At 43.1% G+C, this 20,164-nt stretch overlaps 1 pseudogene; it reads left to right on the top strand.

Moving 5' to 3' along the window:
- Nucleotides 1-534: 534 nt before the first annotated feature.
- Nucleotides 535-18,654, top strand: LOC138078658 (retinol dehydrogenase 16-like; annotated as a pseudogene).
- The last annotated feature ends 1,510 nt before the right edge of the window (nt 18,655-20,164 follow it).

Here is a 20,164-nt window from a genome sequence, read left to right on the forward strand (position 1 = left end):
GAAAACAGGTCAGAGGCTAAGCCAGCTGCCCAAGGTCCCACAGCTAGTTTGTAGCAGAGCTGGGTTTGAAGTCAGGTGACTTGATTTCACTGTGTTCCTTTTATAAGAATGAGGAGATCCAGGTCCCAGAGGTAAATAAAGGAAATGTAAGAAGATGGTTGTGATCCATGAAACATGGGATGTAAAGGTTCTATATGTGTGGGAGTAGAGGTGGGGAGGAGAGTGTAGGAAAACCAGGAAAATGAGATTGGGTAAACTACTGTCATCCTTAAAGGGTTGTTTTGCAAGTGCAAAGTCATCTGGTAGAAATGGGTCAAGTGTATTTAAAAAAGAAAAAATATGTGTTGGGGCCAGAATTTATATTAATAGTAGTCACCAAAGAGAATGAACAGGATAAGCCTGAGGACTCCATGCCAGATGGCCTGGAGCCTGACTGGCCAACCAACATCATATGTGTTCTTAATGCCTCCTGTCTGAACACTAGCCAGATTCTAGTTTCACCCCAGTCTCTGGGTGTCTGACCCCTGCAAAGCCATGTGGCTGAACCTGGTGGTGTTGATGGCCTGTGATACCTGCCCTGGTACCAGGAGAGGCAGATGGTGAGCCAATTCCAGGACAAGTTCGTCTTCATCATGGGCTGTGACTCAGGCTTCAGGAACCTGCTGGCCAGGCATTGGACCTGCGAGGCTTGAGGATCCTGGCAGCATGTCTGATGGAGTCTGGGGTCGAGCAGCTAAGGAACCAGACATCAGGCAGACCAGAGAAAGGAATCTACCACATTACAAAGACAGAGAGCAATGCTGCAGTAGCCCCGTGGGTGAACGAGTGTGTGGGGGACAAATGGTTCCTGTCTCTGTGAAGGGGAGTCCACTTGACAGCTTGCGGGAGAAGATTCCAAGATGTTTCGCAGGATGTGAAGTCCTACCTGCCTTCTTCACCTCACTCAGTTGAACAGAGGGGCCTCTTCCATCCCCCACCACCACCTTCTGCCCTGGAGGCGCTGTAGTCTGGGGGAGAGTTTTCCGTGATGAGAACGTGCCTTGCAGACTTCCTGTCTGGCATGCCCTCCTCTCAGCAGAAGGTATGAGTTTCTTGAAGCTGTGTCAGCAGGGTGATCAGGGCAGACTTCCTGGAGGAGATTCTATTTGGAAGGTGCATGGCTGGCTGGGGGCAGGGCTGGAGCTGGGGTGTGTTCTCAGCCCTTGATCATGATATTGCTGGTGACCCATAGTCATCCTACTTGGGGCTCAGTGTCACCCAATTTCAGTGATGACATTCAGCTCTCAAGCCTTCATTAAAGAAGGTCAGAAAACTACTAGGGGGTCACTTTCTCTCTTTTTGTTTTTCTCTTTGTGTGTATATGTTTGTGTTTTACTGCAGTGTTTACATATCATAAGAGAGTAAGAAAGAACTATAATTTCTTTCATTCTAGAATACATGTAAAATATGATTATTGTGGAAAATGGGAAAAGTACACAGATTAAAACCTACAGTCACACCAATCACACCACGACAGATATGAACTGATAACGTTTTTCACATTCATGTTACATTCTGCCTATAATGTGTAGTCTAATTTTCCACGGAGAAGGTAAACATTTTACACACACAAAAATTTCTTCAAAACAAAGTAAATAATGATTAAGAATATTATACACTTTAGAATAGCATTGCTTAGTCACAAGTATGTCATGCAATAAATGTAATTGGTTCCTAGATTCACTGTATTCAACATAAATAATATCATGGTAAACTTTCTAACCACTTCCCTACACTTTAATCACAGGTATTAACTTGGTGTTTGGTCAAATATGGTGGGAGGATATACATTATATACATTCCTTCAAGTGCAGGGTTGGAACTGAGCAGCAGGCAGACTACATCTGTGTGCTAATAATTCAAACAGCTTGTACCCAACTCCCATGACTCTGCTCTTGACTCTGAATTCTGTTAGTTGATTGGTCTTTAAGCTCTTGGTATTTGTCTTTGTGTCTCACAAACAGGTTCCATGAATCTGGGTGACCTGTGAACTGTGGGTAAAGGGGCAGAGTGGCCTTCTGTGGGTGGGAGGAGAGGGTGGATTTTTCTAGGGCAAAGTATAAATCAATTTTGGGGGAGGCAGGTTAATAGAGGCAAGTGTGTGCCCCTGACAGACTATGCTTAAATCCCCAGATTCCTATAGGAGTAAGACCAGTTTTTATGTGGTGGTTTCAAGGCCAGGCCTAGAGGTGAATAACACCTATCAACAAGTTCCCCAAACCTGAGATGTCAGGTATGTTCTACCAAACCAATCTGCACTCAGCCTTTACTCATCTTTTTGTTTCTGTCTTTTACCCACGATTTCTTTTCTTTCCCTTCTTCATTGTCTCTCTCTGTTTTCCTCTCTTTCCCTCATATTACATGTTGTGCACTCAGTCCTGAAGGTTTCAGATAATCTGAAAATGCAAGGGAATATTTATCAGGACTGCAAAGACAACATGAACTGTGAAAAGCCAGAACATCACCCTCTAAGTGTCAGATTATCGACTCACTAGATTTCCTCATCTTCATCCCCTACTTTCATCCTATTTGGGGTTCTTGCCCCTTGTCACCAGGCAGTGGGCTGGGCCTTGAAGACAGAGTCAGGAGGGAGGCACATCTTCTGTCTTCCGACTGCTCACAGGGACTGCTCTCCCCAAACCCTCAGGAGCCTGAGGGTCTCTGCTTTAGCTGCTCCCTCTTCAGCCTCTCTCCTAAAGTCCTCTCTGGGTTGGAAGGTGACTTTGCACCAAGACTGGGTGCTCTCTCCTGGGCCCAGCACAGTGTTGCCCTCTCATCCTTCACTCTTCCCAAGACTCTGGAATCTGTTGAATAATACCAGCATTTCCACGCCAACTGCACCCAACCAGTGGCTGTTCAAATGGGACTTCGTGAAGATTCTGGACATGAACCTGTTGGGGATGATTGACATGACCCTGAGTCTTTTGCCCTTCATGCAGAAGGTGAGGGGCTGTGTGGTCGATGTCTTTAGTATCATGGTGAGAGAGTTAATATTTAGCTGGGTTGATAAGAAATCTAGGGTTCTCAAGAAGGAAAAGAAGACAAACATTTTTTTTCTACAGTGTTTTGTCTTAGTCACATGAAAATTGTTTTCTTTAAGCCCAGAGCTAATGATTACAAAGTGCCACCAGAACATACACAGACCTTATGCACACAAGGACCCAGGAGAAAAGAGCAGAGAGCCCACAAGATGCTGAACGAGACTTGTCTGTAAGTGTCTAGGAGGCTGTGGCAGAGGTGTAGGTCGGCTGTGGCATGCTGCAAGGTCGGGGGCGCTGACTGCAGCAGTGCATGCATGGGACCTTTTGAAGGAGGTTGCCATTAACTTCATTACCTCCACCATACTTTGGTCTCAAGTCAAACAAGAGGGAGGAAACAGAGCCTCGCCCATCAACAGAATATTGGATTAAAGACTTACTGGGCATGGCCCCACCCATCAGAACAAGACCCAGGTTCCCCCTCAGTCAGAGTCTCCCATCAGGAGGCTTCCATAAGCTTCTTTTTTTTTTTTCCATAAGCTTCTTATCTTCATCTCTAAGAGGGCAAACAGAATGAAAACCACAATCACAGAAAACTAATCAAACTGATCCCATGGGCCACAACCTTCTCTAACGATGAAACTATGAGGCATGCCCATGTAGGGCCACCCAGACAGACAGGTCATGCTGGAGATTTCTGACAAAATGTGGTCCACTGAAGAAAGGGAATGGAAAACCTCTTCAGTATTCTCGCCTTGAGAACCCCATAAACAGTATGAGAAGGCAAAAAGATAGATGAACTCCCCAGTTCAGTAGGTGCCCAGTATACTACTGGAGAAGAGTGCAGAAATAATTCCATAAAGAATGAAGAGACAGAGCCAAAGCAAAAACAACACCCAGTTGTGGATGTGACTGGTGATGGAAGTAAAGTCTGATGCTGTAAAGAACAATATTGCATAGGAACCTGGAATGTTAGATCCATGAATCAAGGTAAATTGAAAGTGGTCAAAAGGAGATGGCAAGAGTAAACATCCACATTTTAGGAATCAATGAACTAAAATGGACTGGAATGAGTGAATTTAACTCAGATGATCATTGTATCTACTATATTGGGCAAAACTCTTTTAGAAGAAATGGAGTAGCCCTCATAGTCAACAAAAGAGTCAGAAATGCATTCATTCAGTTCAGTTCAGTCACTCAGTCGTGTCCGACTCATTGCAACCCCATGAATTGCAGCACCCCAGGCCTCCCTGTCCATCACCAACTCCCAGAGTTCACTCAGACTCACATCCATTGAGTCAGTGATTCCATCCAGCCATCTCATCCTCGGTTGTCCCATTCTCCTCCTGCCCCTAATCCCTCCCAGCATCAGAGTCTTTTCCAATGAGTCAGCTCTTCATATGAGGTGGTCAAAGTACTGGAGTTTCAGCTTTAGCATCATTCCTTCCAAAGAAATCTGAGGGCTGATCTCCTTCAGAATGGACTGGTTAGATCTCCTTACAGTCCAAGGGACTCTCATGAGTCTTCTCCAACACCACAGTTCAAAAGCATCAATTCTTTGACACTCAGCCTTCTTCACAGTCCAACTCTCACATCCATACATGACTATTGGAAAAAACATAGCCTTGACTAGACAGACCTTAGTCGGCAAAGTAATGTCTCTGCTTTTGAATATGGTATCTAGGTTGATCATAGCTTTCCTTCCAAGGAGTCTTTTAATTTCATGGCTGCAGTCACCATCTGCAGTGATTTTGGAGCCCCCCAAAATAAAGTCTGCAACTGTTTGCACTGTTTCCCCATCTATTTCCCATCAGTTCAGTTCAGTTCAGTCACTCAGTTGTGTCCGACTCTTTGCAACCCCATGAATTGCAGCACGCCAGGCCTCCCTGTCCATCACCAACTCCCGGAGTTCACTCAGACTCACATCCATCGAGTCCGTGATGCCATCCAGCCATCTCATCCTTGGTCGTCCCCTTCTCCTCCTGCCTCCAGTCCCTCCCAGCATCAGAGTCTTTTCCAATGAGTCAACGCTTCGCATGAGGTGGCAAAAGTATTTGAGTTTCAGCTTTAGCAAATTCCTTCCAAAGAAATCCCAGGGCTGATCTCCTTCAGAATGGACTGGTGGGATCTCCTTGCAGTCCAAGGGACTCTCAAGAGTCTTCTCCAACACCACAGTTCAAAAGCATCAATTCTTCAGGGCTCAACCTTCTTCACAGTCCAACTCTCACATCCATACATGACCACAGGAAAAACCATAGCCTTGACTAGATGGACCTTAGTCGGCAAAGTAATGTCTAGAGATGGCAAGAGTGAACGTCGACATTCTAGGAATCAGCGAACTAAAATGGACTAGAATGGGTGAATTTAACTCAGATTACCATTATATCTACTACTGCAGGCAGGAATCCCTCAGAAGAAACGGAGTAGCCATCATGGTCAACAAAAGAGTCAGAAATGTACTACTTGGATGCAATCTCAAAAACAACAGAATGATCTCTGTTCGTTTCCAAGGCGAACTATTCAATATCACAGTAATCCAAGTTTATGCCCCAACCAATAACGCTGAAGAAGCTGAAGTTGAACGGTTCAATCAAGACCTACAAGACCTTTTAGAACTAACACCCAAAAAAGATGTCCTTTTCATTATAGGGGACTGGAATGCAAAAGTAGGAAGTCAAGAAACACCTGGAGTAACAAGCATATTTGGCCTTGGAATGTGGAATGAAGCAAGGCAAAGACTAATAGAGTTTTGCCAAGAAAATGCACTGGTCATAGCAAACACCCTCTTCCAACAACACAAGAGAAGACTCTACACATGGACATTACCAGACGGTCAACACAGATATCAGATTGATTATTTTTTTTACAGCCAAAATGGAGAAGCTCTATATAGTCAACAAAAACAAGACCAGGAGCTGACTGTGGCTCAGATCATGAACTCCTTATTGCCAAATTCAGACTTAAATTGAAGAAAGTATGGAAAACCACTAGACCATTCAGGTATGACCTAAATCAAATCCCTTATGATTATACAGTGGAAGTGAGAAATAGATTTAAGGGACTAGATCTGATAGATAGAGTGCCTGATGAACTATGACTGAGGTTCATGATATTGTACAGGAGACAGGTATCAAGACCATCCCCATGGAAAAGAAATGAAAAAAGGAAAATGGCTGTCTGGGGAGGCCTTACAAATAGCTGTGAAAAGAAGAGAAGTGATAAGCAAAGGAAAAAAGGAAAGACATAAGCATCTGAATGCAGAATTCCAAAGAATAGCAAGAAGAGATAAGAAAGCCTTCCTCAGTGATCAATGCAAAGAAATAGAGGAAAAGAACAGAATGGGAAAGACTAGAGATCTCTTCAAGAAAATTTGAGATACCAAGGGAACATTTCATGCAAAGATGGGCTCAATAAAGGACAGAAATGGTCTGGACCTAACAGAAGCAGAAGCTATTAAGAAGAGGTGGCAAGAATACACAGAAAAACTGTACAAAAAGGATCTTCATGACCCGGATAATAACGATGGTGTGATCACTCACCTAGAGCCAGACATCCTGGAATGTGAAGTCAAGTGGGCCTTAGAAGGCATCACTATGAGCAAAGCTAGTGGAGGTGATGGAATTCCAGTTGAGCTGTTTCAAATCCTGAAAGATGATGCTGTGAAAGTGCTGCACTCAATATGCCAGCAAATTTGGGAAACTCAGGACTGGAAAAGGTCAATTTTCATTCCAATCCCAAAGAAAGGCAATGCCAAAGAATGCTCAAACTACCACACAATTGCACTCATCTCACACGCTAGTAAAGTAATACTCAAAATTCTCCAAGCCAGGCTTCAGCAATACATCAACCATGAACTTCCAGATGTGCAAGCTGGTTTTAGAAAAGGCAGAGGAACCAGAGATCAAATTGCCAACATCCGCTGGATCATGGAAAAAGCAAGAGAGTTCCAGAAAAACATCTACTTCTGCTTTATTGACTATGCCACAGCCTTTGACTGTGTGTATCACAATAAACTGTGGAAAATTGTTCAAGAGATGGGAATACCAGACCACCTGACCTGCCTCTTGAGAAATCTGTATGCAGGTCAGGAAGCAACAGTTAGAACTGGACATGGAACAAAATACTGGTTCCAAATAGGTAAAAGAGCACACCAAGGCTGTATATTGTCACCCTGGTTATTTAACGTCTATGTAAGGTACATCATGAGAAACGCTGGACTGGAAGAAACACAAGCTGGAATCAAGATTGCCAGGAGAAATATCAATCACCTCAGATATGCAGATGACACCACCCTTATGGCAGAAAGTGAAGATGAACTAGAAGCCTCTTGGTGAAAGTGAAAGAGGAGAGTGAAAAAGGTGGCTTAAGCTCAGCATACAGAAACGAAGATCATGGCATCTGGTCCCATCACTTCATGGGAAATAGATGGGGAAACAGTGGAAACAGTGTCAGAGTTTATATTTTTGAGCTCCAAAATCACTGCAGATGGTGACTGCAGCCATGAAATTAAAAGGTGCTTACTCCTTGGAAGGAAAGTTACGACCAACCTAGATAGCATATTCAAAAGCAGAGACATTACTTTGCTGACTAAGTTCCATCTATTCAAGGCTATGGTTTTTCCAGTAGTCATGTATGGATGTGAGAGTTGGACTGTGAAGAAAGCTGAGCGCCGAAGAATTGATGATTTTGAACTATGGTGTTGGAGAGGACTCTTGAGAGTCTCTTGGACTGCAAGGAGATCCAACCAGTCCATTCTGAAGGAGATCAGCCCTGGGATTTCTTTGGAGGGAATGATGCTGAAGCTGAAGCTCTAGTACTTTGGCCACCTCATGCAAAGAGTTGACTCATTGGAAAAGACTCTGATCCTGGGAGGGATTGGGGGCATGAGGAGAAGGGGCCGACAGAGGATGAGATTGCTGGATGGCATCACTGACTCAATGGACGTGAGTCTGAGTGAACTCTGGGAGTTGGTGATGGACAGGGAGTCCTGGCGTGCTGTGATTCATGGGGTCGCAAATAGTCGGACACAACTGAGGGACTGAACTGAAGTGAACTGAAATAACAGGAAGGGAACACAGACCCACCCAGGAACAGAAAATTGGATTAAAGATTTATTGAGCATGGCCCTGCCCACCAGAACAGGACCCAGTTTCCCCCTCAGTCAGTCTCCCCCATCAGGAAGCTTCCTTAAGCTCTTATCCTTCTCCATCAGAGGGCAGACAGACTGAAAACCACAATCACAGAAAACTAACCAATGTGATCACATGGACCACAGCCTTGTCTAAGTCAATGAAACTATGAGCCATGCCCAAGGTTGGGTATGGCCCCCCAAGATGGATGGGTCATGGTGGAGAGTTCTGACAAAATATGGTCCACTGGAGAAGGGAATGGCAAACCACTTCAGTATTCTTGCCTTGAGAACCCTATGAACAGTATGAAAAGGCAAAAGATAGGACACTGAAAGATGAACTCCCCAGGTCGGTAGGTGCCCAGTATGCTACTGGAGATCAGTGGAGAAATAACTCCAGAAAGAATGAAGAGATGGAGCCAAAGCAAAAACAACACCCAGTTGTGGATGTGACTGGTGATGGAAGTAAAGTCCGATGCTGTAAAGAGCAATATTGCATAGGAACCTGGAATGTTAGGTCCATGAATCAAGCAAATTGGAAGTGGTCAAACAGGAGATGGCAAGAGTGAACATTGACATTTTAGGAATCAGCAAACTAAAATGGACTGGAATGGGTGAATTTACCTCAGTGCCACCTGGAAAGCGCAAACAAAACACTAGATTATTGCAAAGTCATTCTTGTTTTACTTGGCATGTCTTTAACCACTGAGATTAAGTCTCTTTTCATATGTATACTGATGCTTTCTCCTTTTTAAAGTGAGGGTTCTCATCTATTGCTTATTTTTCTAGAGCAATTTGAATGCCTTGTTTCATTTGAGAATTAGGTCAGTACGCAGGATTCCTGGGACTCAAAGCCCTTTGTGTAATGATAAGTACTAAACTAGGTTTTGTGTGTGTGCATGTGAGTAAGTGTGTATCCTTGAGCAAGACATTACTGAGAGGAAAGATTTTCTGAGGCTACTTTGATTATTAAAATTAATATTTAATTTACTGAAGTTGTAACTAAGAATAGGCTTCCTTGATAGATCAGTTGATAAAGAATCCACCTACAATGCAGGAGACCCTGGTTCAATTCGTGGGTCAGAAGGACCCCCTGGAGAAGGGATAGTCTGCCCACTCCAGTATCCTTGGGCTTCCCTTGTGGCTCAGCTGACAAAGAATCTGCCTGCAATGGGGGAAACCTGGGTTCAATCCCTGGGTTGGGAAGATTCCCTGGAGAAGGGAATGGCTACCCACTCCAGTATTCTGGTCTGGAGAATTCCATGGATTGTATAGTTCATGGTTTTTTCTTTACCAACTGGTTCATTTTACAGATCTTTTGCATCGATAAAATTTAGCAAGTGTTTTCAGTTTTCAAGGGGAGGCTGGGTTAATAGTTGGTTTGCTAATTAAACTCCCTTCAAAAATTTGAAGTACATTTGTAAGTTTAATGTATTTAATTTTCTTTGAAAATACATCAATTGTGTGATAAATAAACCTCAAATAATAAGCTTTATAAATCAAATAACAACATACAAATATGGCAAAATCAAGTTATCTTAAACTTTCTAATATGGTTTATGAATTTAGCACAATTTTCTCTTATCTAAAATCACAAAGCTAATACTCATTTTGCATTTTAAAATCGAGGTACCTTCCTGATGGTCCAGTGGTTAAGACTTCACCTTCCAATGCAGGGGGTGTGGTTTCAAACCTTTGTTGGGGACCTAAGATCCCCATGCCTCTCAGCCAAAAGACCAGGACATAAACAACAGAAACAATATTGTAACAAATTCAAGAAAGACTTTAAAAATGGCCCACATCAAAATATATATAGAGAGAGGAAAAAATGTAATTATAAGGCAAATCTGTTAGTCTATTTGTCCCTTAATATACCAAATTCTCTTCCTTGTTTTAAGTACAGGAAAACCTTGTTTTATTGTGCTTCACTTTAAAGTGAAGCTTGCAGACACTAAGTTTTTTTACACATTGAAGATTTGTGGTGCTTTCCTTAGATACTGCTAAGGTGCTCCGTCCTTTCTTCCAAGGAAGCTAAGGACATGTTGGGATTGGCCCTCACTCTCTCCAGCAAACTAGCCCTGAACCTGGCAGCCCCCACCTAGCACTCGCCTGCACTTTGGTATCTGTCTCTCCATGATGATAAGATCACTGTCTTCATTAAAGCACTGGGCCAATGTCAGCGTTGGGAGCCTCACCTGCAATGTAGGGTTGGTGGACCTGCCCCAGCAGCTGATGCTACGCCAGCAGAGATCCTGCCCCCTCCACCACTGTTGCCCCCGTTTTTTATAAACATATAAGAGAATTTAAGCCTCATTAATCAGGGGAATACAACGTGGACACAATATGATATTCTAGTCACCCATCAGAAAAGGTAAAGTGAAAAAGATGGAAAACACTCAGAGAAGATGCTGCTACTGCTGCTGCTAAGTCGCTTCAGTCGTGTCCGATTCTGTGAGACTCCATAGACGGCAGCCCACCTGGCACCGCCGTCCCTGGGATTCTCCAGGCAAGAGTACAGGAGTGGGATGCCATTGCCTTCTCCGCAGAGAAGATGAGGATGTGCAAAAGCTGGAATTCTTATATACTGCTGGGGACAGATAGACCACAAGCACTGTGGGAAACAGCCTTGCCTTCCCTCTAAGCTGGCAATTCAACTCCTTGAAAATAAATAAATAAACCACAGCTATACACTGCCACAAGGATGACTCTCGCAGACAGAATACAGAGCATGAAAAAATCTATGCTGTATAATTCCACTTAAATATATCTGAAAAGAGTCTTCATAACTATCTACGGTATTTAAGGATTCATAAATAAGCTGAAAAGCTATAATGAAATACAAAGAATAGTTATCATAGGAGTCAGGGTAATGGTTATTCTTTGGGGGAAAGATAGTCATAGGAGAAATGAGGGTGACTTCTAGGGTCCAAGCAATATTCCACTTCTCAGACTGGCTGGTGGTTACATGGATGTTTGATGATAAACTGTTTAGCAGCACATTCATGCTATGTGCATGCTCTAGTAAGTGTGCTCTATTTGATAACTAAGAAAATTAAAAATTAAATTTGAAAAATTAAAAAAAAAGTAGAAGCCAAGAGAGAAGAATCTGAAGAGTCTGATGATGACATGGGCCTTGGTCTTTTATTTTTAATTGGAATATAATTGCTTCATAATGTTGTTGCTTTCTGCTGTACGACAACGTGAATCAGCTATATGTATATATACATTGCCTTCCTCTTGAGCCTCCTTCCCACCCCCCAAGCCTCCATCCAAGCCCTCTAGGTCATCACAGAGCACTGGGCTGAGCTCCCTGTGGTATACAGCAGCTTCCCACTAGGACTTCCGTCTGTTTGATTAAACATTTCTAGTAACATTTTTAACAAAAGCTGAGCTCTTTTCTGGGGGAAAGAAAAGATTGTGGCATCATGTGTCAAGCAAGTCTATCAACGCCATTTTCCAACAGCATTTGCTCACTTAATGTGACACGTAAGTAATGTGTCACATTATTTATTTAGTTTTATTACTATTGTATTTGTTATGGTGATCTGTGAGCAGTGATCTTTGATGTTACTACTACCACTTATTGAAGGTTCACATGATCGTTAGCAGTAAATTATTTTAAAATTAAGGTATGTACATTGTTTTATAGACTTCATGCTATTGCACAGTTAACAGACTACAGCATAGTGTAAACTTAACTTTTATATGCACTGCTGCTGCTGCTAAGGCACTTCAGTCGTGTCCGACTCTGTGCGACCCCATAGACGGCAGCCCACCAGGCTCCCCCGTCCCTGGGATTCTCCAGGCAAGAACACTGGAGTGGGCTGCCACTTCCTTCTCCAGTGCAGGAAAGTGAGAAGTGAAAGTTAAGTCACTCAGTCGTGTCCGACTCTTAGCAACCCCATGGACTGCAACCTAACAGGCTCCTTCGTCCATGGGATTTTCCAGGCAAGAGTACTGGAGTGGGGTGCCATTATGCACTAGGAAACCCCAAAATTCATATGTTTGCTTTACTGCAATACCCGCTTTGTTGTGGTGGTCTGGAACCGAAGCTGAAGTATCTCTGAGCTGTGCCTGCACTTAAAATACTAGATAGCTATAGACTATTTCCAAATTTAACTCAAAATAGAAAAAACTCAGAGTCAGGTTAATTTTACCACCTCTATACTTAACTCTAAATCCCCTCAGACATTTACCCGTGAAGGAGGAAATTATTTCCTCCCAAGTAATTTTCCATTGCCCTGTTTGATAGCTGAGGTTGTATGTAGACTTGACACTTTGGGTGGGATAAGAATATTTATCATGGTAGACATTGTCAAATGACAAATTAAACAATTTAGTGATGAGTTTAATTCCCTTTATTCAGGGAAAATCAAGCCATGGATTGGGGGCATACAGTACCTCACAAACAGCAGAACACCTTTCCTGAGGTATTTTGGGTAACGAGTTTTGCAAAACTTTATAAGTTCCAACGTGGAAAGAAGGCATGGTTGATTAGGATTGTATATCTGACCTTATCTAGAAAGATCAAGGAACAAGGAAATGAGTCCAGAGTGCACAGCTGGCCCAATATATGGAATAGTCTGATTGGATACACCGTGTTTCTGGTCACATGAAACATTTACAGAAACACGAAAGTTTGCTGATGTAACACTCCGGACAGGAGTGGCTCCATCTTGAGTCTGGAAGTTTATTTCAACAACGTCTAGGATGAGTTTTCTCACAATGATGGGGCACTAGTCTTACTAGAAGTCTCTTTAATGTTCCTATGCCAGATAAGGGGATCTCACACAAACCATTGACCTTGCATTAGAGTGTATGAGCCCTAATTTTCACATATGATTTAACCCTACACTCCTCATCCACATTGCTTCACTAATTGTTTGGATCCAATGAGTCATACCTAGTTATATTCTAGGTTGAATGATTTTTATATTCTTCCTATCTGTCGTGCTACAAGTCTTACAGTATTTAAATGACATCTATTTGGATTCTGTAAAATCTATATCTGTCTGATTCAAAGGTCAGAATTCTACCATCATTCTTGTGATAATAGATAACACTTTTTTAAAGGCAAATAAAACGGGATAAGTACAAAGTTTAAAAGTTACTGCAATAAATAATCACTGGCAATTAACCAGGTTTAGTTCAACCATATGAGCTGCCCTGATGGCTCAGGTAAAGAATCCGCCTGCCAATGCAGAAGACGTGAGTTCGATCCCTGGGTCAGGAAGATCACCTGGAGAAGGAAATGGCAACCCACTCCAGTATTCTTGCCTGGGAAATGTCATGGACCAAGGGGCCTGGAAAGCTATAGTACATAGGGTCACAGAGAGTCAGACACAACCGAGCAACTAAACAACAAGTTCAACCATAGAGTCCTCCTTTCCTTCTTCCTTCCTCCCATCTTCTGCAAATCACCACAATCATGTATTATCACTTCACTTATAAATTTTTGAATGACCAATGCGTGGCTTTATTGCTTCTAGCATAAGACAGTTTTATAGTAAAACTTTTCCATAGTGGGCTAATGTTTAACTTACGTGCCCCAGATATAATATGACAATTTTCATAAATTGTCATTTAACAATACAATCACTTCACAGAGGCCTTAACAAGTGCTATTTTGAAAATGCTGATTTTTTCCCCCTCATCACACTATAGCCACTAGAGTGAGTTGAAGAGCAATCATTGCAGAAAGGAGGGATAACACTTGCTACAAAATTATCTGAATCCCACAAAATCACTCTACTTCTGCTGAATGGTCTAACTTGGAACCTTCTAAAACTTTTGATATTTGCTACTTAGTGTGTGTCTACATTCAAGACAAAAATAAATGAACAAGTAGCAAGTGAATTTTAGTAAATATTAGTACATAAATTCAAAAGTAAGCAATCATGCTTAATTCAACAGTTTGTAAATTAAATTCTTGGACTAGTACAAAGATATCTGTGATTTTAATATGCATACCTATAATACAGTGATATTCTCTGCTAAAACTATTTCTAGCCCTTGCTGTTGCTGCTAAGTCGCTTCAGTCATGTCCGACTCTGTGCAACCCCATAGACGGCAGCCTGCCAGGCTCTCCTGTCCCTGGGATTCTCCAGGCAAGAAGACTGGAGTGGGTTGCCATTTCCTTCTCCAATGCATGAAAGCACAATAAAGTGAAGTCGCTCAGTCGTGTCCAACTTTAGCGACCCCATGGACTGAAGCCCACCAGGCTCCTACATCCATGGGATTTTCCAGGCAAGAGTACTGGAGTGGGGTGCCATTACCTTCTCCGTTCTAGTCCTTATGATGAAATTAATTTTTTCTGGGTTTGAAACAAAGTACATTGTGAGTGAGAAGTAAGAAATACTGGACTAAAATTAATTACATGGGAGCTTCTTGTTATTTCAGTTTTCTGGCAACTTTTCATCTCAAATATAGAACTTGGGGTAATTTCCCAGAAGTTTTCCTTGTCTCTTTAATACACGATCATATACATATACACACAGATATATATGTAAATGCACGCATCCATATAAACACTTATAAATGTTGAATCCCTAAATGTTTAATTGGTGAGAGGTCGGCTCTGTGTAGGGAGCTGATCTCAGAATTTGGAATTAAAGTTAGAAATAATGTCCCTCTTTAAATGTGGGGTGAGTCATTTTAGAAGTAACCCTACCCAAGAAATGGTTTGCTAGTGTCACCCTGAAGTGTCATGAGAAACTCCTCAGTTTTATTTGGACAAGACCGTTCCCCAAGAAGGCAAGACAGACCTGTGATGTGTGTACATTACATGCATGCGCTCACACTGCAACAAGTGTGGTATGGGAGGATTATGACAGAGGGTGATAGGTAACATGGAGCCTAGGAGATCCAAAAGTCTACAAGCAATAAATGCTGGAGAGGGTGTGGAGAAAAGGGAACCCTCTTACACTGTTGGTGGGAATGCAAACTAGTACAGCTACTATGGAGAACAGTGTGGAGATTCCTTAAAAACTGCCTTATGACTCAGCAATCCCACTGCTGGGCATACACACCGAGGAAACCAGAATTGAAAGAGACACATGTACCCCAATGTTCATCGCAGCACTGTTTACAATAGCCAGGACATGGAAGCAACTTAGATGTTCATTGGCAGATGAATGGATAAGAAAGCTGTGGTACATATACACAATGGAATATTACTCAGCTATTGAAAAGAATGCATTTGAATCAGTTCTAATGAGGTGGATGAAATTGGAGCCTATTAGACAGAGTGAAGTAAGTCAGAAAGAAAAACAGCAATACAGTATACTAACGCATATATATGGGATTTAGAAAGATGGTAATGATGACCCTATATGAAAGACAGCAAAAGAAACACAGATGTAAAGAACAGGCTGTTGGACTCTGTGGGAGAAGGCAAGGGTGGGATGATTTGAGAGAATAGCATTGAATCACGTATATTATCATATGTGAAATAGATTGCCAGTCCAGGTTCGATGCATGAGGCACAGTGCTCAGGGCTGGTGCACTGGGATGACCCTGAGAGATGGGATGGGGAAGGAGGTGGGAGGGAGGGTCTGGATGGGGAACACATGTACACCCATGGCTGATTCATGTGAATGTATGGTGGAAAGCATCACAACATTGTAAAGTAATTAGCCTCTAATTAACATTAAAAAATAAATAAATAAAATAAAGTAGAGGCCTTGACTAGTTTCACAAAACAGGCCCTCCTAGATTGTGCTAAAGCCATCCAAGCCTTAAATGAAGAGCAAATACAAATGAGAAAAGCAGTAATTCAAAATAGAATGGCTTTGGACATGCTCACAGCTGCTCGAGGAGGGACCTGTGCTATAATTGAAGTTGAATGTTGTGTATATATTCCTGATTAATCTGGCAATGTATCAACTGCTTTAGATGACATGAAAAACCAGCTAAAAGCAATGTCAAATGAAAACATTCCTTTCTGGACTTCAGTCATATCTTGGGTGAAGGGTAATTGGCAAGAAACTATATTTACCATTGTTACAGTTGCCTTGATAGTTATAGTTATGCTTTGTGGACCCTGCATTTTACAATGTATTATGAACTTTGTAACCCAAAGGTTGGTGTCGTTCTCCCAACTGGCAGTCAGAGAGCCAGGGTGCAATATATCCCTATGAGTGATGCTCATACTATGAGTTAAGAGCATCAGGAGAGGGGAATGAGGAGGAAAGAGACAGAACAGGGTCCATCTTGAAAGCAGGACTCCATCTTGGGCCAGACTGTGGACTTTGAGCTATATGCCCAGTACCTATGGAAACGACATACCAACTGGAAAACCAGACCCAACCCCCATGGAAGAGTCCCAGGGCTCATACCTAGACTCTCCGTCGCCTAAAAGAATACCCTAATTATCTGTGTAACCAAATAGAATCGTAAATTATATTATGCTTATTGGGGTATGACCACAGGCCTATTGATAATTGTCCACTGTTAACTACCTAGGCTTAAGGCATATGAATCACGGGTTAACTTTGATTGTATCTTTCTTTTCCTTTGTTCAGACTAGTTTCAGAGAATTCGGGGAGGTGGGTTTGAGCATGTACCCTTAGGGTATATAAGGTTTTCACAGAAACTAATCCAGGTCCTTGGCTAAGAGGAGACTCTGCCTTGGGCCCTCTGGTGCAATAAACTGCACTCCACTATCTGCATTGTCCTTCTGAGTGAGTTTGTTTCCTGGAACTAGTGGCTATAACATTATCTTTCAATTTGTTAATATAGTGTATCACATTGATTAATTTGCACATATTGAAGAATTCTTAATTCCCTGGAATAAACCCAACTTGATCATGGTGTATGAGCTTTTTGATGTGTTGCTGAATTCTGTTTGCTAAAATTTTGTTGATATTTTCATCTATGTTCATCATTGACATTGGCCTGTAGTTTTCTTTTTTATTATTGTTATCTTGTCTAGTTTTGGTGTCAGGGTGGTGGTGGCCTCATAGAAGGAGTTTGGAAGTGTTCCTTCCTCTGCAATTTTTTGAAAGAGTTTTAGAGGGATAGGCATTAGCTCTCCTATAAATGGAAAATAATGTATTCTTTAGAACAGCACTACTTAGTAAAAAGTACTCATGGTGTGAATATTACAGCTTCCCACATTTTATTCACTGTATTCAACATAAATGATGTCTTGGTAAACTTCTTTCTACCCAATTCCTTACTCTCTAGTCATGTATATTAAATTAATATTTGGTCAAATATGGCTGGAAGATGAAAATTCCTACAAGGGCAGACTTGTTGCTGAGCAGGGGAGGGTCTAATTTAGTGTGTTAACAATTCCAACACCCTGTACCCAAATGCCCTGACCCTGCTCTTCTGCCCTGAGTTCTGTTGGTACATCTTTAAATTCTTGGTATTCATCTTTGTTTCTCCTAGACAGGTTTCCATGAAGCTGGGCCACCTGTGATTGGAGGGGACTGATCAGCACTTGAGGGAGGGAACTGGGGCCTGAGTGGCTTCCTATGGTTGGAGGGAGGGTGGATTTTCCTAGCACAAAGTGTAAATTCCAGTTTGGGTGATGGTGGTTAATACAGGCATGTCTTCCTCCCTCTGAAACACTCCCGTTGAAGGAATTCCTCAGATTCCTTCAGGAATGTAGTTTAGTGTTGATGAGAGTGTTTCAAGCCCAGGTCCAAGAAGTCAATACCAGGCTTGTCAACATGTTCCCCCAAACCTGGATTTCAGGTGTATTTTACTGAACCAACCTGCACCCAGACTTTACTCACCTTTTTTTTCCCTTTTATTCAATATTCTTTCTCTCATCCCCTCTTACCTTATTATCTCTCTATGTTTTCCTCTCTTTCCCTCTTCCTAGCTGTTGAGCATCATCCTGAAGCTGTTGAGAATCTGAATATGTAACGGGATATTTATAATGTCCAGGAAGACAACGGAGACTATGAAGTTTCTCACACCGACTTCCTGACTATGGACCCATCTTATTTCATTTTTGTCCATCCTTGCTTTCATCAACTCTGGGGTGCTAGTTTCTTGTCACCAGGCAGTGGGCTGTGCTGCAAAGACTGAGTCAGGAGGGTGGCACAGCTTCTGTCCTCCCACTGCCACAGGGTCCAGGGTCTAATCTCCCCAAACCAGCTGAATCATGGTGGTCTCTGTTCCAGCCATTCCCCCTGCAACCTGTCTCCTAAAGTCCTCCCTGGGTTGGAAGGAATTTGGCATCACAGCTGGGTCCTCGTTGCTGGGCCCAGCACACTGTTGCCCTCTCACCCTCAATCTTCCCAGGACTCTGGGGTCTGGTGAATGATGCCAGCATCTCCACGTCCACCCCCACTGAATGAGTGGCTGATACTTCATGAAGATTCTGTACATAAACCTATTAGGGGGTGATGGAGGTGACCCTGAGTCTGCTGCCCCTGGTGTGGAAGGTGAGGGGGCCGTGTGGTCAATGTCTCCAGTGTCATGGGATGGGTGAACTTTGGAGGCTACTTCACGTCCAAGTACAGTGTGGAGACCTTCTCAGACTCCCTCAGGTAACAGCCTGAATAGATGTCCTCTCTGTCCTCCTGCTTCTGTGCTTGCAGGGCACTTTTTCAGGGGTTTCCTCTCTCTGGAAACTGTTCCTTCCAAGTCTCTCTCTCTTATTCTGTGTAGGTCTTTCACTGGGAAGAAACTTTTTATCTGTTTGGTGTCCAGTTGGGTCTAGGACTAAGGAGTTTGATTAAACATATTACTGCCTGTATGAGGGCCCACAGTCACACAGCTTTGGAGGCAGAATTGGAACTGAAATGATTTGAGCGTGCAGTCCTTCCATGTGGTTAACTGCTACATATATAGGTTCCAGGAGCCCTGTTGGGGGGATGTCCCCATGAAGTAACCAATCAGGGGAGCTACTGCATCACAGCTGTGGGTGAGAGACTCCAAGGGCTGCAGTGAGAGGTCGCTTCTAAATGTGTGAGAGTTGTGTCCACAGGCAGAGGGATGTTCCTAGAGGAGAGATGGCCAGGGCATTACTAGAGGAGGAGAGAAGAGAGAGGATAGGTTTGAAGTGTCTGAGTTCTGAGTGCTTGGTGTCAGACAGGGGAATGCTGATGAGTTGGCATGACCAGGAGGATTCTCAAGAGTCTCTGAGTCCTTCAAGGCTATGGTGCCAGGCCCTCACGTCACTCCATGTCCCCTACTCAGATGCAGGCCTAGAACTTCATGCTTGATCTGAAGACTCCAGATTTTCATATTGTTATTTACACACACACACAGAATGCCAGACATATCAGACCAACTGAAATAAAATAATCATTGATTCACTTTATAACTTGAAGGTATGTGTTCAGGACCTTGGGACTAACCCTCAGGAATCCTCTTCAGATCATAGAGAGCTTGAGATGTTAAACCTCATGAACCTCCTTGCTGAGCCTACACAAGGGTTGGCAGGGGGTGGTGGGGGTGGGCGGGGGGGGGAGGGCAATGACTGCAGTGAGATGGATGTCATGGTGGACAGAGTGGACTGTGACTTAAGGGCCCCAGTTTAGACAAGGCAGAGCAACAGGTTCATTAAAAGGAAATGCAATGAACACCAGTGCACATCCTCAGCCTGGACCCTCAGCAGAGCCCTGTTCCTCCTCTTTCCTGGCTGCCTTCCTTGGGGAGGGAAGTGGGTCTGGTCTAATGGGCGTGTGCAGGGGCTGGAACCCATGCTATGGACATCCACAATAATGCCATAGGAAGCTGTGGTCACTTTTTAATCAGGCCATCCTGGCCCACTGTGAGTTGAATGTGGTCAGTAACTTCCCACTCCCAGTCCTTAACTGCAGAAATTCAGCGCTGGAAGGCAGTGTTATGGCTCCAGGTAGTGGGTGGGACTGCATCCATGTGGGGCTGGAAATTAATTGCACAATTAACTCTCACGCCAGTCCTACCACCTCCCGTTGTTACGGATGCCTTCCCCTCTTCACAGGACCCTTCCTGGGTGGATGGAGGAATTGTGTGTGGCCCTGACTCTTAACAAGTGCATCTCATGACACCCTTCAGGGCGTCACCAGGGGGCGAG

Source organism: Capricornis sumatraensis, chromosome 4 (genome assembly GCF_032405125.1).
Source record: "Capricornis sumatraensis isolate serow.1 chromosome 4, serow.2, whole genome shotgun sequence".
In the NCBI taxonomy this organism is placed as follows: domain Eukaryota; kingdom Metazoa; phylum Chordata; class Mammalia; order Artiodactyla; family Bovidae; genus Capricornis; species Capricornis sumatraensis.